This window comes from Taudactylus pleione, unplaced genomic scaffold, assembly GCF_031769625.1.
Source record: "Taudactylus pleione unplaced genomic scaffold, aTauple2 ptg000061l, whole genome shotgun sequence".
NCBI lineage: Eukaryota > Metazoa > Chordata > Amphibia > Anura > Myobatrachidae > Taudactylus > Taudactylus pleione.
The window spans coordinates 16,454,311-16,481,248 of record NW_028284463.1 but is presented as its reverse complement, the minus strand read 5'-3'; positions in this window follow the sequence as shown (position 1 = coordinate 16,481,248).

Below are 26,938 nucleotides of genomic sequence, written 5' to 3'. Positions count from 1 at the left end.
AGGAAGCTTTGTGGGAAGTTTCCAAGGATTTGATCTCGGCCAAAAGGGCATCCCTTTGCTTTGTTTTCTGTTTTTTTAAATAGGAGCCTAGTTGAATGCAGGTACCCCGGAGGACACATTTATGTGCCTCCCACACCGTTACCTTGGAAATATCATCTTGAACATTTTGTTCAATGTAAGAGTCTATAGAGGACTCAATTTGGGATTTGCAATAGGCATCTTGTAAAAGAAGGTCATTAAAACGCCATGACCAAGGATTGAGCGAGTGCTGTGGAACGGAAAGGGTAAGGAAAACTGGAGCATGGTCAGACCACGTGATAGATCCTATTGAAGTGTTTAATATAAGATGTAGATGTCGGTGACTCAAGAAAAGATAATCTATTCTCGAATAGGTGTGGTGGGGGCGAGAGAAGAAGGTAAAGTCAGATTCAGCTGGATGAGCGATCCGCCAGGAATCAACTAGTTGATGGTCGTGAAGAGTGCGTCTCAATCGCCTAAACTTCTTTCCTGGCCTATGAGTTTTTTTATTGGAAGTGTCACGAAGAGGATCAAGAGGCCAATTTAAATCACCTCCTACAACCGTAATTCCTTCCAATAAAGTCTCAGCTTTATCTAAAACAGCAGCAACAAAAGAGGGTTGACCAGAATTAGGTGTGTAAACATTCAAAAAAGAGAAGCGCTGATGGTATAGAGTACAGTTAACCAAAATACCTCTACCTTCAACCACGTTATGTATGGAAACATCAGATATCGGTAAGTGGCGAGCGAACAAAACGGCTACACCCAAAGTTTTACTAACTGAATTATCACTAGAAAATGCTTGAGGGTAGTAAAAGTTTTTTAAAGGGGGGGCATTCCCTTTCTTGAAATGCGTTTCCTGTATAAGTGCTATATCTACTTTATCAACACGAAAGGACCTTAGCATTTGGGATCTCTTCTCAGGGACATTCAATCCTTTGGCATTAATGGTGACAATCCGCAACACTGGTTTACGACTGGACATAAATTTTCAATGTGAAAATAGCATAACAATCTGCACCTCTTGATATAGAGTAATTTACCCAACCATATACGTCACCCTTAAAAAATGGGATGGTAGTGGAAAGGGAAGAGGGAGGGCAAGAGGAAATATAAAAGAAAAAACATAATCGCGTATAACAAACATGCAATTGAAACATTGAATATACATAAAGATTGAAACACTGAAATGCTGCATCTGGACAACCAGGAGACAAAAAACAGCTCCATGTCCAGGTTGTTAAGAACAAAATGCAGCATTGACGGGGTTCGGAGGGACGGTAATAACAACCACCCAAACATATGAGTATAAGATTAAGTCATCAACTTCTACTAGAAAAATCCCATATATAACTTTGCATTATGAAACTTATAGACGTAATGAAGAGTAACGTCACAAATATTACTGCAATAATTAATTAAGGTACATCTAAAAAATGCAACAAAATGAACGTTGGTGTCATAACATTTAGATATATGGTTAAGACCGAAGTCTTTTGTAGATAGGAAGAAACTGGAACAGTCTCGCCAAATATATATATAAAGTGAAGTGATCAAGTCTCATCTACGGGAGTCTGGATAGACGGACGTCTTGTCCTTCGTTTGGAGCTAGAGACTCAATGCCAATTTTCTCCATCAGCAGGAAGGGAAGGAATCGCTAAAGGGCTGTGAAGGATCTCCCAATCCGGAAGTGCCACTGGATTTATGCCCAAAGTCGAGAAGAAGGAAGGAAGATCATCGGGTGAATGAAGAACAACATTTTTCCCATTATGAGTGACTTGTAGATTAACTGGAAAACCCCAACGATATCTCAGGGAATGTTTGCGAAGTTGTTCTGTGAGTGGTCTCAGCGCCTTCCTTTGTTGCAAGGTATACCATGATAGGTCAGGAAAGAGTTGAATTTTTTCCCCTTAAAGTCAACCTCTTCCAGTTGTCGAACTTTCTGCAAAATAGCTTCTTTTTGGATATGTTAATGGAGGCGACATATTACATCTCGGGGTTTGTCCGTGGGCAGACCTCTCGGGTGAAGGGCTCGGTGTGCCCTATCAAACAAGATTTCACTATTGGAGTCTAGACCAAGGATCTCCCCAAATATTTTCGTGAGGGCATCTATGAGATTAGGTTGCGTTACATCTTCAGGTAGACCACGTATCCTGATGTTGTTGCATCTACCACGATTATCCAGGTCGTCCATACGTGATTTAAGAGAGCGAATCTCAGATTGTTGGTGAGAGAGTACTTCTGTAAATTGGTGGAAAGTGTCCATGGATACCTCTTTGTAATCTTCCAGGCCATCTATCCTGGTTGCCAACTCAGCCATATCCGATTGAATAGTGGCCACTTCCTGGAGAATAGTAGACTGAAGCTTGGCTTCCAGAGACTGAAAGTCCTGTTTCGTAGGTAGTGATCTAACGTGAGAGAGGATTTCACTAATCTCGTCCCGGAAGTTAGATGCTGAAGGGCTGGAAATATGATTAGCTCCTGGAGACATTCTATCTGAGGAAGACGAGGCAGCAGGTGAAGATGGTACAGAGGATTCATCCACCGCAGTGGTACCAGCGGGCTTTAGAAACTGTCACATATCTTGATGAGATCTGCTTTCCGACCTACCACCGGCTTCCGACTTAGACCTTTGTTTCTTATCCTTCCCCATTCTGAATTCAAAAATTGTAAATTTGTGGCATGAAATATAATCTGTACACAGTTCCCATGTATAAAGTTGACTAGAGAAAAAAAAGGATTGGGTCATCGCCAGGCACCACCCCTCCCAAGGACCTAGGCAGCCATCAGGATTACCGTCACATCTTGGCAGAGAGAGAACCATACGTGGTCTCATTTCATCGGAGAAATATGAAGCTCGTATTGGTTTCAACAAATAAAAACACTCAAAGTAAAATATGACAGTCTCTAGAGGATAATGAGAACTCTTTGCAGTGAGTTTCCAAAAGTCTACCACAAGAGGGAGCCAAAGGAGCTGGTATTATGATGAGTGTAAAATCAGTGTAGAATACCTAAAAGAGACTTTTGTTTAGTAATATAGATAAATATAGGTATTAAACCAGGTAGGTCTCTTTGGAGAATGCATATGTTGTAATTGTCACAACCTCTGAATACAGTCTCTATGCGGCCCAAACCCAGCACTCTACAGGTAGAGGAAAAAATCACTGAGAGTGTAGGGGAAACAGATATTCAGGGGGCTTTAAGAGGCGGCAGTAAGATGGCAGCAAATGGCGTTGGCCGCTCTCTACGCCAAGCCCAGCACACTCACCGCACCTTAGCAAGACGGGAGGCCTGGGATACCGTGTCACGTCCGTCAGGCTCGCGAGCAGGTGTTGGAAATTTAGCCCCCGGTTTCAGGGATGGGGAACAGGCCACAGCCCGCGGGAGGGTTGGAGATCCTCCCCGGATCCGCAGACCTGTCTCTGGGGTATCCGCTGGTGCTGGGCACTATAGGGTAGCCCACCAGGGGTATTTAGTCTGGAAGGTAGCTGGTGAAGGAGGTGTTTAAGGCTACTATTACAGGAGCTGCTTAAAAGCACGTCTCCTCCAGACGGCTGCCAGGCCACGCCCCCCCACTCTCAAATTTACTAATGCCAAACTCGGGAGAGAGATCTCCTTTGCTACGGGAAAATACTGGAGAGTTAGCAAACTCTCTTCAATTCACCATCGGCAAAACTCGAGATCCTTTTCACTGGTGAAGACAGGATTCTGGAATTTATCAAGCAGAGAGTTTCTAAACTCTCATAAGATGGGAAAACTCTCCTGTAAAAACTCGAAAAACATTCACCTGCCTGTGATCTGAGAGTTTGGCAGAAACATACACAGATCGCTGTCATGTGATCCATGTATGTTTCAGCCTGTAAGTATAGAAAAAAAAATTAAATATCAGAAAAAAATGACATAGGGTTCCCCCCCCCCCCAAAAGCCTAACCAGCCCCAGGCTTGCCAGCCAGTCCTGGTTTCTAAAATTTCGGGGAACAAAATGTGTAGGGTTCCACCATAATTTAGAAACTAACACCAGGCTGCAGGGCCAGTCCTGGTTTTAAATATGGGGGAAAAAAATTGCGTAGTGCCCCCCCCAATATTTGAAACCAGCACCAGACCCAAAATGGCCGGGCTGTAATGCCACAGCCCGGAGACCCTTTCACCGAGGGCACCAGGACCAAAGCATTATCAGCCCAAGCCAGTCAAGCCAAGCTAGGGATCTCAGGGGAGGTGGGGAACCCAAAAAAAGGGGTCCCCCCTCTCCCTTAACCCCAGGCTTGGTCTGAAGCCCGGGGCTCTTCCCCGCACCCCTGGAGCATTGGGTATGGAGGTAATAAAGTGGGGAAATATAAGTAAACTATTGTATTTTACAGTGGGACTACGGGTGCCAGCATGTCTGCCCTTTGGCACTTGTGGAGCTACAAGTGCCAGCAGACGGGGGGGGCGGTTTCACAGCATCTATTCTCGCTTTGCATACACGCTGCTCTGCTATGCTTCCCCCAACTTCCCCCCCATCGCGGGACACTGCGGCCCGCGGGTGGGACAGCAGTACAGTCCCAATAAAACGGGACTGTCCGCTGAATGCGGGACAGTTAGGGGGTATGCGCACACCCTGCACCCATACTTGTTAATACTTACCTCTCCGAAGTCCCACGTTGAGTGGAGCAGCTCTACACAACAAGACACCTGTAAAATGGCTGAAGCAGCCATTTTCCCGGCATTTGGCGCATGTGCAGTCGGGAAATGGTCCTCGTGACCTGCGCATGCAGACTCTTTCCATAGACCAGTGGTTCTCAAACTGGGTGACGTGGGGCACTTGCTGGGGTGCCACTGGTTGGTGCTCCAGGACCAAATAAAATTACTTAAAAACCAGTGAACCTAAGGATGACAGGTAAGCACAATTTACTTCATTTAATATTTTTTGCTGACTTTCTCAATAAAAAAGCTTTTGACCTATGGGGTGCCATGAAAAAAATCCTGAAACTCTAGAAAGTTTAGGAGCCACTGCCATAGACTATAATACCTAAATTCCTATATACAGGACAGTCTCTCTCCAACTCTCCATTTGGTGATCAATGGTCATAATAAAATGTGTCTGCAATGTAGAAGCCACAGTAGCTGAGTTAGTTGCATGGGTCCCAATGCATCTTGGTCTGCAGAAAAATGGCTGCCACTAGTATGACTCAGTCAGTGGTACAGAAAATCTGTAAGGTGGCAGTTAATTAACCTGAAAATTGATGCTAAGGCAAAACTTTATTCCCCTCAGCAGAGTGAACAAACCAGTTCTACTGGTATGCCAAATGCAGGTACTTTACTGCTAGAGCCAGATATCTGGAAACTGCATTTTATTCTCAGCCAGTGTCTGTTCTATGTTTGTGTGTCCCCTGTGTCTGTAATTGTCTACCTGTCTGTGTGCCCCCCTGTGTCTGTCTGTCATTGTCTACCTGTCTGTGTGCCCCCCTGTGTCTGTATGTCATTGTCTACCTGTCTGTGTGCACCCTGTGTATTTGTGACATTGGAGCATATTTGACGACTATCTGGCTGCTCCTTCCGGGAGGGGGCAGCCAGATCGGCAGAACAGGGGGCGTGGCTGGCAAAAGGGGGCGTGGCCAGATGGCCAGAGGACATTTTGTGGGTGTGACAGGGGCGGGGCCACTAGATCGCTGCATTTTAGCCCCGCCCCCGCTACACAATGACGGAAAAAAACAGGCATTGTGAAGCAGGGGGCGGGGCCAAAATGAGGGGGGATTGGCGGCAGGAGGGCAGGCAACCCTGCATTGGAGATGTGGAGACACAGGATTATATTTCGGATATATGCTTTTCAGCAGTATTTAGCAAAATGCAAAGACACATTTAGGTGCTTTCATGTTGTGTTATCCTTTATATTATTTAAAAAAAAAAGTAACAAAATTATGGTTAAAATGAATTTATTTCAAAATCCCTAAAACTGTAGTTTACCATATCGCCACTTCTAGAGGTATAGGAATGAAAATGTTATTGGAAGGGGGAGAGGGGAGGGGGGGACTACTATACGGCCTGGAGCCCTTTTTTCTCGCGTTTGATATATTATTTTACGACAATTGTAACTGTGACTATGGGCTCTATTTATTAACATTATTTTTACTAAAATAAAGTGAAAAATGGTGTTTTCACACCCTTTTCACATTATTTTAGTATCACCTCTAGTTATTACAGGGCAATTGGAGTAGAATTCGTAAAATTCTACTCCAACCCCTAAGTATCACTTATTTTTAGTAAAGCAGATCGCATTTCCCATAATTGTAATGGGAAATGTGATGCGACCAGAGTTACTAAAAATAAAATGTGAAAAAATATTAGGGAAAGCCCTGTGATAATAACGCCACCTGGAGGTGGCGTTATCCAGGGTCTCCCCCGGTTACCGGACTCCTGCTCCACTCTAACGGGCAGAGCAGAGCCGGGAGTCGGTCCCAGTAATCAGCTGTGTGGTCTGAACCGACCACAAGCTGATACACTGTAAGAAAAAGAAAAAAAAAATAGTAAAAAAAAATTGTACTTACCTGACTCCAGGGACCGGTGATCAGGCCTCCGGTGATGACTCCCCTCCGGTCAGCTGGTCTCTCATAGTACACTGCTGCCCGGTCATCAGGTGATCGGGCCCCAGTGCAGTATGGGAGATCACCTGACCGGAGGAATGGAGAACATCACCGGAGGCCTGGAGCATGCAGGTAAGTGTAAGTAAGGGAGAGGGAGGTCGCGGGAGGGTGAGGGGGGGTCCGCGATTGCAGGGGCGGGGCTTAGTGCCGAGGCGGGGCTTAGCACCGGAGGGGGGGTAGCAGCGGCGACCGGTCCACGCATGCGCGGGCACTAAATCACGGTATTTTTTGCGAAAATACCGTGATAAGGCTCCGAAGGGGATTCGCGGGGACATAGCTTTATCGCAAGCTCTGTCCCTGCAAGGGATTTGTAGTAAATCCCTGTGATATTGCCTGAATTCGTAATGCGAATTCACTCGGTAATATCACACTGCAATCTGCATTCAATATGCGGATTGTAGTAAATAGAGCACTATATACTGTATACAAAGACTCCCAATCTCATGTTAACTTCTGTCAGTGTTTCTGGGTTTGGCCAACCCCAGTGACATTGTTTATTTCACTATAAAAATTTATTTATGCATTATTAAATAAATATTAGTATTAACTACCAATTAGTACAATAGCTGTTAGAAAGATAGATACTTTATTATTATTATCCTTTATTTATATGGCGCCACAAGGGTTCCGCAGCGCCTTACGCAGTACATACACAAATGAGCACACAAGAAAACAGATATAAACAGTACAAACAATACAGCACAGATACATGATTAATACATTGCTGCATAAGATTTAGATAAGCAGCATGGCGTCTGTAACAAAGGGTTAGGTGCTGTTGTAAATTAGAGTATAATTAAGTGAAGGAGAAGCACATGAGGGAAGAGGGCCCTGCTCGTGAGAGCTTACATTCTAAAGGGGAGGGGGCACAAACATCGGTGACACAGATGGGCTGGACACAAGGGTCACAGTAATCTAACATCTATGGAAAGGTTAGTCTAAACTTGAAGAGGAAAAAAACAATGAGTACAGCAAAATTGCACCAAGCCTCATGGTTTGGAGGCCACAGCCAAGGACCATTTGACCATTCAATTGATCATCTTAAAAATTAACATTTTTCATAGTCATTAACCTAGTTATTATTCAGATTTCACCCCCATTTTCTTTTGTATGGAAGTTCCCACTTCGATCACTGCATATTTGCCGACTTTCTGGCTGGGGGCACAGCAGGGAGCGTGTCGGCGGAATAGATGAGTAGTGCGGAGACGTGGTGGTGCAATCGCAGCCTCGCCCTCCCGCTATACAATGCCGATATTACAGCATTGTAGAGCAGGGAATAGGGCTGCGATGATGCGATTCAGTGTGAATCGCGTCAATGATCCTTGTAGGCGGCCTGTTGCTGGGGGTCCCCTGTTCACTCATAGATGCCGGACCGGCAGGGAGGAGAGAGATGTGAAGGTTATAAAAGAGCAAGCCCTGAGTAGAGGGAGGGAGATGTGAGGATCTTTCTGTGGAGTGCCCTTGGATCTGTGGAATATGGGGAGAGTGTGTTCACCCCTTGGTTGCCCTGGATTACAGTTATTGTACTCTGTAGCAGAGAGGAGTACCTCACTGGAGTGTTATACCAAGCCCTTACAAGTGCCTTACCGTGGATTATAATTACTGTACTCTGTAGCAGAGAGGAGTACCCCACTGGAGTGTTATACCAAGCCCTTACAAGTGCCTTACCGTGGATTATAATTACTGTACTCTGTAGCAGAGAGGAGTACCCCACTGGAGTGTTATACCAAGCCCTTACAAGTGCCTTACCGTGGATTATAATTACTGTACTCTGTAGCAGAGAGGAGTACCCCACTGGAGTGTTATACCAAGTCCCTACATGTGCCTGAGGTGTAATTACACTCACCCTGGAGGCTAAAGAACCCTGCTGAGCCCGCCCCTACAGGACCCCCTAGTGTTTTCACCACCTGTACCTGTCAGCCACTGCACCAGGAGAAGACTGTTGCTGCCGGGACTTGCTGGGAGAGCCGTAGGACCCCTTATGCTGTGGGCTGCCCGGAGAAGTGCCCACAGGCAGGAAAGATCGGCGCGGAGGAGCTGCCTGCGAGAGCAAGGGGAAGGACATCGCACCACGATTTGACCACCAGCGCTGACCGGAGGGACGCCCACCTGGAGCAAGGCTACGCTGGGAGGACCCATTTTTGGGGGGCAGGTCAGGATTGTATTATCCAGCTGTGTGAGGGAAGTAAGGGATAGGATACCCCTGCCTCATAGTCATTGCTTATCTGGTGTGTTATCCTCCTGTGAACATACATGCCTACCCTCCCGGTTTTCGCGGGAGGCTCCCGATTTTTCGGGTAACCCCCCGCACCCCCGGAAGGGTAGGCATTTCTCCCGCATTCTGCCCACTTCCTAGTGAAGTGGGCAGAATGAGGAGAATACCCGCGGCGATCGCGGGTCTCCGTGAAGGGGGCGGGGCTTAAGATGTGATTCTGCATGAATCACAGCATTTGGCCCAGCCCCCTATGTAAATTTCACCCAATTGCGGCAGTTTTGCCGCGAAGGGCGGGGCTTAATGACGCGATTTGTTAGGCCCCACCCCCATTGGCCCCCTGCTACTTCTCTTACCCGGGCTTCTCCTGGGAAGAGATTCTGAAAGGTAGGTAAGTATGCCTGTGACCCTCCAGCTCATGTCTGGGAGGGGACGTGATTTTTCTACTTCAGGGTCCATAGGGGGTCCACAGGGTTGACCTCGGGGTATAGCTGGATCTGGATCCACGGGCACCACGCAGTTAAAGCTGTAGCTGCTCCCAGGATGCACTTGGGTCCGTCCTCCTCTATACCCCGCCCCCGAGCCACAGGCACCCCAGTTTAAGTTGGTGCCCGGCCGGAGTCGGGTCACCCTGCGGGGGGGGCTGCAGGAGCAGCCCCCAGAAAGCTATTTTTATTTTATTGAGTCATTTATTTATTTTTTGGCTCTTCAGAGTGGCAGCAATGGACTGTCTATATAGACGTCCATGCTGCCGCTTCTACTCCCCGCTGGTGCCGCGACGGCAGTATTGCACTGGGGATCACGGCAGGAGGCCAGAGTCCGTACTGGCCGGACTCTGGGGACCTCCCTGGACTGCTGCCGGAGACCCCGGGGAGTGAATGGTAAGCCGCGTGTCGCTGGTTAGCGGCGGCTCGTGGGTACCTTTTTAAAATGCAGTCCTTTGCCCCCGGTTCGTGGGGACAGACCGGGGGTTGCAAGCTATGACGGCGGGCTCCTCCTCCTCGGAGGAATACCCCGTCAGACCACTAGACCACCAGGGTTCCATTTGCGGCTAGCGGGAAGCCGGCAACCAGGGGTTAATTGCTAGCCAGGGGAGGAAGCCTTCCCTGTTTAGCGGCTCCTTCCCTCTGCTCAGCGCGCCTTTCAGCACAAAGTCTGGCGTCGCTGCACTGCAGATTCCTCGGCCACTCCTCCTCTGAGGTCTCTGGTGGCCATTTTCTCTGTGGCAGCACAGATCTTCAGGGAGCACGCGGACCGGTCCCCCTGTGTACCTCTCCCCTGTTTTAGGACAGCGTACACAGCACTATAGCCCTCCCAGACACTGAGTCTGGGCGGTTGATTGTAGTGGAAAGGTGCAGTGAGTTTATCTTCCTGCATGGTATGTGACTTTTGCTAGTGCTGCCTGTCTGTGACTTATTTCTACTTACTGTCAGCCTATACCTATCCCTTTCCTTCTCCGTAGCCCTGCAAGTGTGTGGGGGAGGGGCGTTTCTACAGACCTCATTTATATAAATCACGTATTTGTGAGGTCCGTCACATACAGTTGTGTGCTTCACAGTGCCATATTGTGGGCTGTTGTTCAGCACACTGGTGACTGCGCTTGATTCTGCTCTGTTGCCATATATATTTATTTATATAATATATTTTGTCATGTTGGAAGAGGAGATTGAGCACTCCGTGGCTCCGGTGTTGGTCTCCTGCGGACGCTGTTCTGTAGGAGTGGATAGGGAGGATTTATCACAGGATGGCCTGTGTAGACGGTGCCAGGTGGTTCCTGGCCTATCAAAACCCCCTATGACGCAGGAACCACCATGGGCGATGTTTTCTCAGGTGCTGGTGTCTATTGCGGACTGTCTGTCGGTCCCGACTGCTGTTCCTACTAGGGCGTTGCCCCAACCTGCCATCCCCCATTCCCCAGGTGTTCCGCAATTATTGCGGAGCCCCCCCGGGTCTCAGTCTGTTGGTCCTTATGTGGGGTTACCTATGTATATACAGGCTTCCCCTGTGACGCAGTAGTCTGTGGTGCCCTTCCAGGCTCCTGTGGCGGCTCCTCCACCCTGGGTGGATGTGCTCTCCAACTCAGTACAAAATTTGGCGGCCGCGTCTTCGGCTTTTCAGTCAATGTTGCAGAGTGACATGCCTTCAAGGGCGTCAAAACGCACACTAATGGCGCAGGTGGCGCATTAATCGGACTCCGAGGGGTCCTCAGATGATGGGGAGGTTCATGAAGACACTGACTCGGACACCTCGGTCCAGGAGGTAGATACCAAGTCGTCCATTAATGTGCGAGCACTGGTTAGGGCGGTGCGAGCCATTCTCCTAATAGAGGATGAGGCACCAGCTAAGTCGAAGTATCCTAGTTTCAAAAAAACTAAGGTGGCTTCTGCGGTGTTTCCCCTGTCTGATCAGTTGACGGATCATATGGCGGTGGCTTGGCAGGCGCCCAGTAAGAGATTCCTGCCACAGAAGCGGTTAGCTTCTAATTATCCGTTTCCTGAGGCACATTGTAAAAATGGGAAACTCCACCGGCGGTGGATTCCCATGTCACCCGTTTAATAAGGAGCGCTACTCCATTACCATCTATATCCTCGCTGAAGGATCCCACGTACAGAAAAGTTGAGACTTGCTTAAAGTCCATTTACTCCCTCTCAGGGGCAGTGGCATGACCGTCCATGGCCATCTCCTGGGTGGCCAAGGCCATTGAGGGTTGGGCCAACGCATTAGAGGATACCTTTCCGGACGATGCTCCGGATGTCCAGAGGGCGTTGTTAGGACAGATGAGAGACGCTGCTTCCTACATTGGAGAAACCTCATTGGATGCTAGTCTGCTGACCTCTCGAGTATCGGCTGCAGCAGTGTCTGCCCGCCGATCCTTATGGCTGAGGTCCTAAACCTGCTGCCTGATGGGACAGGCCTCCCTCTGGGGGACCTCAGAGTGGGAGGCCTACTTCTCCAATTCGCCCAGTGTTGGCACAATACCACCACGGATGCCTGGGTTCGAGAAGTAGTCTCTCAGGGGTACGCCCTGTCTTTTCGGTTCAGGCCGCCCCACCAGTTTTTTTGCACGAGTCCTTCTCTGGACAAGACCAAAGTTTCCCAGATTCAGGTGGCTATACAATCCTTGCTACAAGCAGACATCATTGTTCCCGTTCCGCAGTCTCAACGCGGGACGGGGTACTATTCTACTCTGTTTCTGGTACAGAAGTCCAATGGTTCTCATCGCCTATCCTGAATTTGAAGTCTCTGAACAAATACCTCAGAGTTCCCAAGTTCAGGATGGAAATGTTACGTTCCATCATTCTGGCGATGGCACCCTGGATATCCAGGATGCCTATCTCCACATGCCCATAGCTCCTGCACACCAGCGGTATCTGAGGTTTCCTATCCTGCAACATCACTACCAGTTTCGGGCGTTGCCTTTTGGCCTTTCCATGGCTCCAAGGGTGTTCACCAAGGTGATGGCAATTATGGCTGCCCACCTTCGGGGCCAGGGTATACGGCTGCTGCCGTATCTGGATGATCTTCTGCTGGCGAGCCCCCCGGAGGTAATTCTCTCCACCTGACCATTGCTTGTCTTCAAGCACACGAGTGGTTGATAAATTGGAACAAGTCATCTCTGATCCCATCGCAATGGATGGTCCATTTGGGAGCCCTTCTGGATTCTCGTCAGCAGACGATTTTCCTGACTCCAGAAAAGGTGTCCTCCCTACAACTGAGGATACACAGTTGCCTGAGCAGTTGCAGGGTGTCGGTCCACTCGGCAATGAGAGTCCTCGGGTCCATGGTGTCGGCATTCGACATGGTGAAGTTTGCCCAGTTCCATTCCAGGCCCCTGCAGGGGCAGATTCTGTCTGAATGGAACGGGTTACCTCTCCGGATCCGATCCCAGACGCTGGTCTTGTCCCCGGAAGTGCGCCGGTCTCTAGCTTGGTGGCTTCAGACAGCTCATCTCATCAAGGGTCGCCCCTTTTGGATCCTGGACTGGGTGCTGCTCACAACAGATGCCAGTCTCCGGGGTTGGGGGGCAGTGACCGGCTCGTTGTCTCTTCAGGGCCATTGGTCTGTGGAGGAAGCGGTTCTTCCCATAAACGTTCTGGAGCTGCGGGCCGTGTACAGGGCTCTGCTGTCGTCCGGCACCGCTCTTCACGGAAGGGCGGTACAGGTGCAATCCGACAACGCCACCACGGTGGCGTACATCAATCACCAGGGAGGAACTCGCAGTCGAACGGCGATGTTAGAGGTGTCTCGCATCCTGGCTTGGGCGGAGTGCCATCTTCCAGCGATCTTGGCAGTCTTCATCCCGGGAGTCCTCAACTGGGAGGCGGACTTCCTCAGCTATCACGACGTGCACCCAGGGGAATGGTCGCTTCACCCAGAGGTGTTTCAACTTCTCGTGGACAAATGGGGACTGCCAGAGTTGGACCTGATGGCCTCCCGTCACAACTACAAGTTGCCCGTTTATGGCTCAAGGACAAGGGACGCAGGCGCAAGTCTGGTGGACGCGCTGTCAGTGAAGTGGACATTTCACCTAGCGTACCTGTTTCCTCCGATCTCCCTGCTGCCTCGGGTACTAAGAGAAATCAAACAGGACGGAGGCACGTTTCTGCTGGTGGCTCCAGCGTGGCCCAGACGTCCTCGGTACTCCGATCTCAGGAGCTTGTCCATCGACGTGCCGTACCTTGTACCTCAGCGTCAGGACCTGCTGTCTCAGGGGCCCTGCCTTTACCCGGATCTGGGTCGATTGTCTTTGATGGCGTGGCTCTTGAGACAGCCGTCTTACGGTCCCGAGGATTTTCAAGCTCTGTCATCAGTACCATGCTCAGGGTGCGTAAACCTGCCTCCACTCAGATTTACCACAGGGTGTGGCACACTTACTTTCAGTGGTGTGAGTCCAGAAACTTTGATCCTCAGGTGTTCAGGGTTTCTAGGATTTTGGCATTTCTCCAGTCAGGTCTTGACCTGGGCTTACTTCTGGCTTCCCTGAAGGTTCATGTGTCAGCTCTGTCTGTGTGGTTCCAACGTAGGATTGCTACACTGCCTGATGTTCACACCTTTTTCCAGGGTGTTGTTAGAATCCAGCCTCCCTTTGTGCCTCCAGTGGCTCCGTGGGACTTGGCGGTGGTTCTTCGGGTCCTGCAGGGACCTCCGTTTGAGTCTCTTGAGTCAGTTGACCTCAAGTGGTTAACACTTAAGACTGTATTTTTCTCCTGGCTATAGCTTCAGCCAGGAGGGTATCTGAGTTGGGGGCGCTTTCCTGTAGTCCCCCCTTCTTAATTTTTCACCAGGACAGAGCAGTGCTTCGCACTCGTCCTGAGTTTTTGCCTAAAGTTGTCTCTAAGTTCCACATCAATCAGGAACTTGTGGTACCAGCTTTTCAGTCACCTAACCTTACAGCTGGTGAGGCTTCGTTGGACGTTGCCCTCAGAATTTATGTTGATCGGACTGCTTCTGTTAGAAAATCCGATTCTTTGTTTGTCCTCTTTGGTTTTCACAGGAGGGGTTGGCCTGCCAACAAACTAACGTTAGCCCGTTGGCTTTGTTCTGTTATTCGTGAGGCTTATATACAGGAAGGTTTACCTGTCCCAGCCTCTGTTAAGGCTCATTCCACTCGGTCTGTGGGTCCCTCTTGGGCTGCTAGACGTGGCGCCTCTGCTGTTCAGCTGTGTAAGGCAGCCACTTGGTCTTCCATTCAGACGTTTTTGAGGTTTTATGCGTTTGACACCTTTGCCTCTCAGGATGCATCCTTTGGGCACAGGATTCTCCTTTCTGCACAGGAGCGTCCCCGCCCTTAGTTGAACTGCTTTGGGACATCCCCAAGGTCAACCCTGTGGACCCCTTATGGACCCTGAAGTAGAAAACAAGAGATATGGTAAGAACTTACCTTTGTTATCTCTGTTTCTACGAAGTCCATAGGGTCCACAGGACGCCCGCCCTGACGCACCTGGCTTCATATGGGCTGTGTGGCTGGTCACCGGTTTTTCCGTCTCCCATTTCTGTGAGTATGGTTTCTTGTGTGTTCCAGTCTTCCTTCTCTCTGTTTAGTCTCCTCCTCCGGCCTTGGCTGCTTACCAACTGAGGTGCCTGTGGCTCGGGGGCGGGGTATAGAGGAGGACGGACCCAAGTGCATCCTGGGAGCAGCTAAAGCTTTAACTGCATGGTGCCCGTGGATCCAGATCCAGCTATACCCCAAGGTCAACCCCGTGGACCCTATGGACTTCGTAGGAACAGAGTTAACAAAGGTAAGTTCTTACTATATCCCTTGTTATTTGTGTTGGTTCATACCTGATGCAACCATATGGGATGTCAACTGTTGCTGTGAATCAAATGCAAATATGTATTTATTCTTGCTGATGTTTCATTAATTGCTGATCTCTCTCGAGGCATTGTGCGTTTTTGCAGTTAAACATTGTTAATGCTGGTTTCTTTAGTGCAATGCATATTTAATCCTGCTAATGGCTCATTGATTACTTAATTCTCTCAAGAAAGTGTAATTTCTGCAAAGTGTACCTCTGCTTCTCTACAGTACTGTTTCTCGCCATTGAACTGTATTACCTCAGCTTAGCAAATACTGGGCCTGATTCAGACCCGCTCACTCCGGCGCTCGCATCCAAAAGGGGCGTCTGTCGATGTTAAAGCCGTGGGGGGATACGATCAGTGTGATCGCTCCCCCCCACAGGCATAGGAGACTGCTGTGGCTGCTGTCCCCCACTGCAGCCCAGTACACAACAGCATGTGCTGGGCTGCAGTGACTTAAGAGGGAAGGGGAGCGGCGACGGACTCGGGCCCCCCCGCCGGGCCCCTTCAGCAGACCGGGCCTGGGTAATTAGTACCCGCTCTCCCCCCTCTCTCTGCGCCTCTGCCCATGTTCCTTGCTTCTGGCTAGCAGTGCGCCATTCAGCCAGTAACGCTGTGGCAGTCCCGCTACAGGCAGGTACCCTTTTGTGTATACAGCTGTATGGAGCGTCTTTTAGACGCCAACGTGTCACGCTTCTGGGTGCTGATTGGCCTTGCCCCTTATGCGCAACATCATACGCATAGTGGGTGGGGGCTGCATAGGGCGCATTAAAGCCCTGTTACAGCACTGACTGAGATCATTGTTACGCTCCTGTCCTCTTCCACTGGCTTCCTAGCCAAATCTAAAGCCTTCTGCATATCTGTTATAGGGTCATTCCATGTCAGTTCAACCACGCCATGACACCCACCAACTCATGGAAAGGAAAAACAATACCAGATTCAAAACTCAGATTTTCATGAAACTCTGGGGCTGATTCAGACCCGCTCGCAAGCGATATGCGTTCGCAAGTGGGTCGATGTTTGCCCCCTGCACATGCGCTGCCTCCGGCGTGCACATGCGTGAGACCCGGCCAGCGACGGGCGCTCCGTCGCTACGTGTCTCGCAACAAAACGGGTTGGCTGTCGATTGTGATTGACAGCTCGCCCCGTTTTGAAGGCGGGCAGGGGGGGTGGCTGGACAAACGGAGGCGTTCCCGAAGGAGCGCCTTCCATTTGTGGGCGGCCCTACTGACATCACTAGTGATGTCAGTAGATGGACTTCCTGCTCTAATAGAGCAGGAAGTCCACTGGGGCTTGCGACGGACGAGACCCTACCACAAGGGTCTCGTCGCAAGCCCGATGGTCGCGATGGTAGCGACCATTACCTGGCCGCTCGCCAAAAGCTGTCTGGAGGCCGAACAAGGGAAAAAAAAAAAGAACGCCCTGATTCAGAGCGAGCGCTCACAAAGAGTGTCCGGCTCTGAATCAGGGCTTCTATACACTTGATACTACCACATATCTACAAAGCACACACAAACCCATGTAAAATTTTTCTTCTCTAGCCTTCAAAGTTTTGTTTTTGAGATATAGGGGGTCAACGTTTCAAAAAATTGCTCGGAAATGCCACTCCTGATGCTCCATTTTTATGTGAGGTGTATGTGGAAAAACATTCCTATCTCAGTGCCTAATCCACATATCACTTTGAAATTCTGTCCCTTTGTCAATCAGAATATGGAGATTCCAGAATTTTTTTTTAATCAAACTTGCCTGACTCTATGGGGGAGATGTATTAACGGCAAAATGCGGTAAAACCCCCGAAAATACAGTTTTCGGGGGTTTTACCGCATTCCCCGTATGTATTAAGCAGCAGAATGCGCTGCATTCTGCTGCTTCGCGTCGCTAGGTAACGCCACCTTCAGGAGGCGTTACCCAATAGAAGCCTATGGGCTTCTTAGCGCGACGCTCGGGGCCGGGAGGAATCCGATCGGATCCCTCCCATGATCCCCCGCGGCCCGCGTCCTTCTGCGCATGCGCAGAAGGACTTCTGGGTGTTCAACCCGGAAGTCCCTCTGCCCGGCAGCATCGCAAAGGACAGCTCTCATCGAGAGAGCTGTCCTTTGCGAAATCCTTGGTACATACCGCGGTAATGAACCGCGGTATGTACTCGAAGTCGGGGGGGATGTACCACAACGGCGATGTCGCCGTTAATACATCTCCCCCTTAGAGTCATTATACATTTCTTTCCTTCATAGTGAATTATTTTTTTGGTGCGATTAAAATGTACAATATGAATGATAACGATATCGTTATCGCTCATATCATGCATTTTTCGGTGCCCAACGACCTGCGATGCGTGGGCATGTATGGACGATATCGATACCGTCCATCGACCGTGCATGCAGGCCAACCTGGTCGATATCGACCAGGTTACCACAGGGACCAGTGATCATTGATCACGGATCGCTATAGTCGTTGGTGAGTAAGTGGTGTGCTGGATGATCGATGTCGATCTTCCAGCACACCCGGGAGATCATTCAGCGATATAGTTAACGTTGTCGATCGTCCCGTGTGTATGCACCATAAGGCAGATGAGTTTTTTTAAATTGAACCTTAAAGTATACTTTAAAAGCATATGAAAGAAAAATAATGGGATTTTGATTGCCTGTATGAGTATTGTAATGTTTAATTAAAAATCTCTCTTTAAAAATGAAAATTACCATTAGGTGTAAATTTGCCCGCCAGGAGAGTATTTTAATATGTATATTTCTATATATATGTGCAGAATTCTTATTATACATAGAGGGGTATTCAATTAGCCCGCGATTACACATTTTCGTGCGAAAAACTGAAATTTTACAGTGAAAAACCCCTATTCAATTAGCCGCAATAATTTATTGGCGGTAATTTTACCTCAAATTTCACTTCACCTACTATGAGCAGGTGCAAAGTTGGGAAAAGTCCCTATTTTAATGTAAAAATGTTGGGATTTGGTTCAGAACCCCTGGGACACCTCCCCCCTCCGATGTATCGATACTGGATTTAAACCTCTATACGATCCTGCCTATACTTTCTAAACCTCTATACGATCCTGCCTATACCTTTTAAATCCTGCCTATACCTTCTAGAATTGTCGCTATTTAGCGTAATGAGCCATAGTAAATAAATGCCTTCAGTCTTTGAATGTGTTTCCAAAGCACAAAAAGTTATTATTCAACATAAAAACAGATGGTTACACGCTGTGATCTAAAGACAATTAGCGCAAATAAATCATACAGACCCAAGGTACAGTTGTTACATACGCACGCGCTCTGGGACCGGATACCGGCATCAGAAAGAAACCTCCATTAACAGCATCAGCAAGAAGACTCCCAAATGGGGTCAGAGAGCGCACATATATACTCTTACAGGGATAGGCAATACAATAGGCAAGTTTGGCATGATGCTTCTGTTACAGGACAGTTAACAGGTGAATTCAAATGGACACAGGTCAGCCTCCGACAGCCTTTTGTCTCCTTTTTCCCGCTGCATGCAAATCTAAGCTGCTAATATTACAGAGTACATTTTAATGTTTTAACTCTCTATAGTCCATAGTTCACAGATGCATGTTCCGATCTTCTCACCGATGGTACCGGAGATCTGTTGAGACAGAGTAGATCAGTACAACACCAAACACGGTCTGTTTATCATGTACTAAACCTTAGTTGCAGAAAACAGTCATTTCTTTACATGCTGGCATTGTGAGTTATTTGAATAATAATAATCCTTTTGCGCTACAGAACCATTGCTTTAAGTGTATGTATGCAAAGGAAAACAATGCTAAATAGCGTTGTGTGCCTGGGAGTCTGTGGGGTACTTAGCGAGCAGCGCTAGGCTGAAAAGGTATCCTTGAGTGTGTGGGACTAAGTCAGTATTGGTTGTGTAGGGATCGTTAAAAAGCTGGACGTGCTATTAATTAGCTATTTGCATTGTGCACTGTTTAACATCGCGTGTATGTGTTAATGTGAATGCAGGGAAAACACCACTAATTTGCTACTATTTTGCGCTGTTCATATTTAAGTCCGTGATGATTTTAATGTGTTGGAAAGTAATTTTTATGTATGTTAAACACTGTCAGTATGTGTTTGGGGAAGATTGTTAAAAAGCTGGTCGTGCTATTTATTAGCAATTTAGCATTGTGTTTTGTGTACTGTGGTTTTGACAATTGCTATTTATTAGCAATTTAGCGTTGTGTTTTGTGTACTATGTGGTTTTGACAAAATGGCGGTGTGATCTATTTCTAAGATGGAGTTTTGTCGCCATTCGCAAGATGGCGTCGTGCAGATTCTGATTGTAAACAGATTCTGTCTTAGCCAATCATCCGGCTTCGACAAATGACTAATTAGGCACCTTGATGTTTTAATTTGGCCAATAATGAAGAAGAGTGCACAGTGATGGAATTTTGGGTTCAAGCTATGGAACGGGTTTATTGGGGTGCTTTATGAGTGAAACAAGTGTTTTTAGTCTTGCAGGTGGGAGGGAATCAGTATGATTTTAATCCCGACAGCGACAGCCCGGCAGGAGTGAAGATCCCGATCGTTCATTCTGGTAAGTATCGTTAACCTAATTCCCTACCCTAACCCTCATTTAGGGGTGTCTAACCCTAACCTCCCCCGCAAGTGCCTAACCCTAACCCCCCCTCTAAGTGCCTAAACCTAACCCCCCCTTCCCCGCAGTCTAACCCTAAGTCTCCTGGAGGGGTGCCTAACCCTAACCCCCCCGGGAGCCCCTAACCTAACCCCCTCCCCCCCCCCCCCGCGGCTGTCTGCGCCCGGCACCCGGCTTACCTTCGATCGGTATGCCGGGTGTCGGGCTCCCAGCATAGGTCTAATGACAGGCATCAGGATTTCGACGCCTGTCATTAGTACCTTATTGGGATTAGACAGTCGGGAAGGCGGCGGTCAGGTTTCGTCCGTCGGCTTCCCGACTGCTTCCCGGTGGGAGTAGTCGGTCTTTTTGCACTTTTTTTAAATACCCTAAAACATACTTGCCAACTCTCCCTCATTGTCAGGGAGACTCCCTGAAATAGCAGCAATCTCCTTGTCTCCCTGAAGAGTCTACCGATCTCCCTCATTTCACCTTCCCCCCATTATGACACTGTTATATAAAAGAAAAAAAAGAGATATATACATTCAAATGGGATCATTAGTATCATTTCCCTGCATTGGTTATAAGGTACAATGATCCCTATGGCTACATGCATTTTCTGATAAGTATCAGTTTGTTTTCATCAACAAGTAGATCTTACTAACTGCTTTGGGGCTCATTTACATGTGGATGTAAATCAGTTTTATGACACGCCCTCAGATTAGCCGTCCACACCCACTTTACCCCTGCGCTCATAGGTGCTGATTTCACAATCTCCCTGAAATGCTTTTTCAAAAGTAGGCAAGTATGCCCTAAAATGACCCAAATATATACTTATATCCATTTTTATATACCCCGAATTTAATTACAGCACTTATTTTGCTGAAAAAATACACTTCTATACTGTTATCCTATGTTAGTTTAGCATTTTTCGGGGTACAGGCTGATTTACCCATTTTCACCTACACTTTTCACAGCAAGAATTTTTGCGCGAATCCTCTTTTTGTGATTTTGGAATTAAATAGGTGCGAAAACGGGAGCGCCCATACCCACAAAAAGCATATATAGAAAAGACTTACCAGGACCTAATTACCTATTTACAGGGGAGTAACCAGAGGTATGGGGGCCCCATAGTAAAATTTCCTCGGGGGCCTTCCAGCCCCATAATACTTACCTCCCCCCACCCTGCCCCGTAATACTTACCTCCTCTTGAGCCCGGCGCACCGCTCCATCTCTCCTCACTGAAGCTGGGAGGAGGCGTGGCCATGGTCTGGGGATGTCATCATAGCCACGCCTCCTCCCAGCTTCTAATAGAGCCGATGTCATTTGTATCAGGAGCTGGTAACGAGCCAATTGGAACTCGCGGACCAGCAGCGAGTTCCTATTGGGTCATGACTGGCTCCTGACATGACATCAGCGCTGTACTTGGCAGGGTGCAGGGGTCTCCTTGCTGGGCCGGCGGGCCTCCTAACAGCCTGGCCCCATAGCAAGCGCACCCCTTGCACCCTCTATTGTTACGCCAATACCTATTTAGTCTGTTCAAAAGATAACAGAGACTGCGTGCTACGACCATGCTCTCAATGCCCATCAACTGAAAACGTAAAAAGAATTCTACTTGAGAAATTCGAAGACTGTGACCCTGAAAATGAAGTTTCTTACAGTTAGTGGGTATCTACTGACAGGACAGAGATGGTGAGATGCACTGCAACATTTGATGAATATTTAGAAACTTTGATCGAAAAAATAGAAAAACTTGTTCCTCATTCATTTATTGCTAAGGGCTCTATTTACTACAATCCGCATATTGAATGCAGATTGTAATGTGATATTAACCAGAGGTATGGCAATATCACAGGGATTTACTACAAATCCCTTGCAGGGACAGAGCTTGCGATAAAGCTCTGTCCCTGCGAATCCCCTTCGGAGCCTTATCACGGTATCTTCGCAAAAAAATACCGTGACCAAGTGCCTCCGACCGGCCGCCGCTGCTACCTCCCCTGGCACTAAGCCCCGCCCCCAGCGCTAAGCCCCGCTATCGCGGACCCCCCCTCCCCCCTGCGACCCCCCTCTCCCTTAATTACACTTACCTGCATGATCCGGGCCTCCGGTGATGTTCTCTATGCCTCCGGTCAGGTGATCTCCCATACTGCACTGGGACCCGATCACCTGATAACCGGGCAGCAGTGCACTGTGGGAGACCAGCTGACCGGAGGGGAGACATCTCCGGAGGCCCGATCACCGGTCCCTGGAGTCAGGTAAGTCAATTTTTTTTCTTTTTTTTTTCTTTCTTTTTTTTACAGTAATCAGCTTGCAGTCTGTTTAGACCACACAGCTGATTACTGGGACTGACTCCCGGCTCTGCTCTCTAGAGCAGGGCAGGAGGCCGGTAACCGGGGAAGACCCTGGATAACGCCACCTCCAGGTGGCGTTATTATCACAGGGCTTTCCCCTGTATTTTTTCACATTTTATTTTTAGTAACTTTGATCGGATCACATTTCCCATTACAGTTATGGGAAATGCGATCTGCTTACTAAAAATAAGTGATACTTAGGGGTTGAAGTAGAATTTTACGAATTCTACTACAGTTGCCCTGTAATAACTATAGGTGATACTAATATAATGTAAAAAGGGTATGAAAACACCCCTTTTCACTTTATTTTAGTCAAAATAATGTTAATAAATAGAGCCCTTAGGTACAATCAAAGTTTCTAAAAGAAATGAAGGCCAACCTTGAACTTTACACAGCTACTGTATTGTTCTCCTGGACTTTAGTGAAAACTATTCTTACGTGATTCAGAATGAAGTTCAAGGGTATCATTCAACGAACAATGGTTGTACACCGCACCCAGCTGGAATCTATGCTCATGTTCCCCAGTCTGATGACCTGTTCATCACAAGTGTCAGTGTCTTGTCTGATGATTTGGAGCATGATGTAGCATTTGTATACAAAACACAGAAAGTTATTATTCAGTACATCAAGGAAACATTCCTGCTGTCAAAAATGTGTGTTGCTTCAGTGATGGGTGTACTGGGCAGTATAAGAATTGCAAAAACTTTCCCAACTTGTGCTGCCATGATCGAGACTTCACTTTGAAAGCATCATGGGCATTTTTTGCAACCAGCCACGGTAAATCTCCTTGTGATGGCATTGGTGGAACAATTAAGCCTCTGGTGGCCAGAGAGAGCCTACAGCAGGGGTGGGGAACCTTCTTTCTGCCGAGGGACATTTTGATATATATAACATTATTTGTGGGCCTGGTTTAGGCCATGCCTCTGTGTGATGTCACATGGGGGCGGAGCCACAATTGCCAGTGATTACAGCAATGCCCGGAGCATCCTGAGGATGCTCCGGGGAGCTGTAAGGGCAGTGGTGTGACCATCTGAAGCATCCTAAGGACGCTCCAGGTGGCACTGCTGCATGGATTCTGGCTGCAGTGTGCCATTCTAGGCACCATGCTAGCCAAATGAGGCTAGCAGAAAAAAGCTCTGAGGGCCAGACCAAATGATACCGAGGGCCTTTTAAGGCCCCCGGGCAGGAGTTTCCCCATCCCTGGCCTACAGAGACTAACAGGTGATCTGATTGATTCAGCTGAAAAAGCCTTCATTTTTGCAAGTCAAGAGTTGCAAATATAAAGTAAGTTAAGGCATACTTGCCGACAATCTGGCTGCTCCTTCCGGGAGGGAGCAGCCAGATCGGCAGAACAGGGGGCGTGGCCGGCAAAAGGGGGCGGGACAAAATGAGCTGAGGTCGGTTTGCGGGCGTGACAGGGGCGGGGCCACGTGATCGCATCATTTTAGCCCCGCCCCCGCTACACTATGCAGAAAAAAAGGCATTGCGAAGCAGGGGGAGGGGCCAAAATGACGCGAATCGCGTAAGCGCCCCCCCGCTGCAGGGGTTTATCATGAAATGGGGAGGGGGGGTCGGAGGATCGGTGGCAGGCGGGAGGCTTGCCTGCCTTTCCGGGGGGGGCGGGAGCTGCACCCGTTTATCGGGAGGCTCCCGCCCGAATCGGGAGGGTAGGCAACCCAGAGTTAAGGCTACTATTAAAAGAAACACTTTCAGAAACACGCAAGCAGCTGCAAGACCGATTTTCCCAGGCAAAAACAGTACCTGGTACAAGAGATTTTCATCACTTCACCCCTATATCTGAAGTTTCCATAGGAACAAAGCGACTCAGTTCAAATAAAAACTTCAGTTCCATTTTCCATTTCTCAGATCAGAACAATCCAACACCAGTCAATATGTACTGTAAATCTGTACAAATAGCATGTGTTTACGATAATCATTGTTTTTTTGGATTAATACTAGAGATGAGCGGTTCGGATTCTGTGGAATCCGAACCGCTCCGAACATTGGGGATCCGAGTCCACCCGAACCCTGTTCGGGTGTTCACCGCCTGACTCGGATCCCCGTTCGGGGCCGAACGGCGGCCGCCTGATGTCGGATTCTCAGTAGACAATCCGACATCAGGTCTCCTCGCGTGTAGGGCAGAGCGCAGTGATAGCGCTCTGCCCTACACAGACACAGACACACAGCCGCCAGCGGCAGCTGTGTGTTTGTTACAGCAGCCAATGAGAGTCACACAGACTCTCATTGGCTGCTGCACGGAGGGAGCCGGCTGGAGCTCACACATGAGCTCCGTCTTCCGGCTCCCTCCTCAGCGTGTGACAGAGCGGACGGCGCGGGAGCGGGGAATCAGGTAAGTTTTATTTTTTTTATTTTTTTACTTGTCAAAGGTCCGGGGGCGCTACTGGGGGGTGGGTCTGCACTACTGGGGGGGTCTGCTACTGGGGAAGGCTATACTACTGGGGGGGCCATACTACAGAGGGGCCTGCTACTGGGGGGGCTATACTACTGGGGGGGGGTCTGCACTACTGGGGGGGGTCTGCTACTGGGGGAGGCAATACTACTGGGGGGCCATACTACAGAGGGGCCTGCTACTGGGGGGGGCTATACTACTGGGGGGGGGTCTGCTACTGGGGGGGCCATACTACTGGGGGGGATCTGCACTATTGGGGGGCCATACTACAGAGGGGCCTGCTACTGGGGGGGGGCTATACTACTGGGGGGGTCTGCACTACTGGGGGGGGTCTGCTACTGGGCAGGGCTATACTACTGGGGGGGCCATACTACAGAGGGGCCTGCTACTGGGGGGGGCTATACTACTGGGGGGGGTCTGCTACTGGGGGGGCCATACTACTGAGGGGCCTGCTACTGGGGGGGGCCATACTACTGGGGGGGCCTACTACAGGGGGGGCCATACTACAGGGGGGGGCCCATACTACAGGGGTGGCTACTACTGGAGCAGCCTACTACTGGGGGGGCCTGCTACTGGGGCAGCCTACTACTGGGGGAGCCATACTACTGGGGGGGCATACTACTGGGTGGCATGCTAATGGGGGGCATACTACTGGGGGGGCCTGCTAATGGGGGACATACTACTGGGGGGGGCCTGCTAATGGGGGGCATACTACTGGGGAGCATTCAACTGGGGGCACTGCATAGTGGACCGTACTACTAAGGGGACTGCATAGGGGGCACCACTGCTGGGGGACATTGTGTAAGGGACACCGCTACTGTGGGCATTGTGTAAAAGGGTCACTACTGTGGGCATTGTGTAAAAGGGGCACTACTGTGTGTCGTAACATAAATAAGAGACACTACTTTATGGTGTAATGTGAATCAGGCCCTATGTGCGGTGTAATGCTAATAAGATTGTGCACTGTGACTCCTAGGGCCGTAGCCCACTTTGTAAACAAGTACTGTGACTCTGCTGGCCGTACCCCACTGGGTGGGTGCACTACTTTTCATTTCTGCCACTGCTGTGTGGCAATGTGTCATAGATGTGCTTTATACTGTGGTGTCTGTGTCGTTGTGCCGCTGCTTTGTCGCTTAGTAACCAGTCAGCTCACTGCAACCTTTGGCCAATAATGTTGAAAACAATATTATAAGCTGTGATATGGTCTAAATTGACTGGAAATTAATGTTATTGAGGTTAATAATACTCTAGGAAGAAAAAAAAGACCAATTTATGTGATTTTAGCTTTTTTTGTCAATTTTTGTAATAAATCCAAATCCAAATCCAAATCCAAATCCAAAGCCAGTCACCGCAGTTTGGCAAATCCAAATCCAAATCCAAAGCCGGACGATGAATTAGAACCAAATCCAAATCCAAATCCGGCAAAAATGGTCCGGCGCACATCCCTAATTAATACTTTTAAAAGATGAGGAGGAATGTGATGTTGAAGTTAAGTTCATGCACACCTATGGCCCTGCGCGATCATTTCACTGGCCTCTACAGAAGACAGAAGACATGGGACAGGTATATTGGGGTGCTTTATGAGTGAAACAAGTGTTTTTAGTCTTGCAGGTGGAAGTAGTCGTTTTTTTGCACTTTTTTTTGGATAATTACTTTTAAAAGATGAGATGGAATGTGATGTTGAAGTTAAGTTCATGCACACCTATGGCCCTGCGTGATCATTTCACTGGCCTCTACAGAAGACAGAAGACATCTGTTATATTCATATTTATGTGCAATATAATTTCCTCCTATCACGAAGGAAGTTGATTATGTATGACAGTACAGTCTCAACTTAAGTTAGACATCAGGCATCTCTGTTAAAAAAAGTAAGATTAATAAGCTGATGTATTTAAAATGGCTTTTAGTAGGTATGCTTACTCCCGTTTTCGCACCTATTCAATTCCAAAATCGCAAAAATGGGATTTGAGCGAAAATTCTTGCTGTGAAAAGTGCAGGTGAAAATGGGGAAATCAGCCTGTACCCTGAAAAATGCCAAACTAACATAGGATAACAGTATAAAAGTGTATTAGAGGTCATATTAAATAGAGTTGGGGTACTTAAATTGAGTAAAATGGCTGTTATATGCATGTTGTTTTTTTAATGGAAAAAAAAGTATAAAAGCTATTTTTTCTGCAAAATAAGTGCTCTCATTAAATTCGGGGTACATAAAAATGGGTATAACTATAAATATATATTTGGGTCATTTTAGGGGACTTTATAAAAGTGCAAAAAGACTGACTACTCCCACCTGTAAGACTAAAAACACTTGTTTCACTCATAAAGCACCCCAATATACCTGTCCCATGCTTTGAGCCCAAATTTCCATCACTTTGCACTTTGTCACCCCAAAAAAGACGTAATTATTGGGCAATTAAAAAAAATAAAAAAT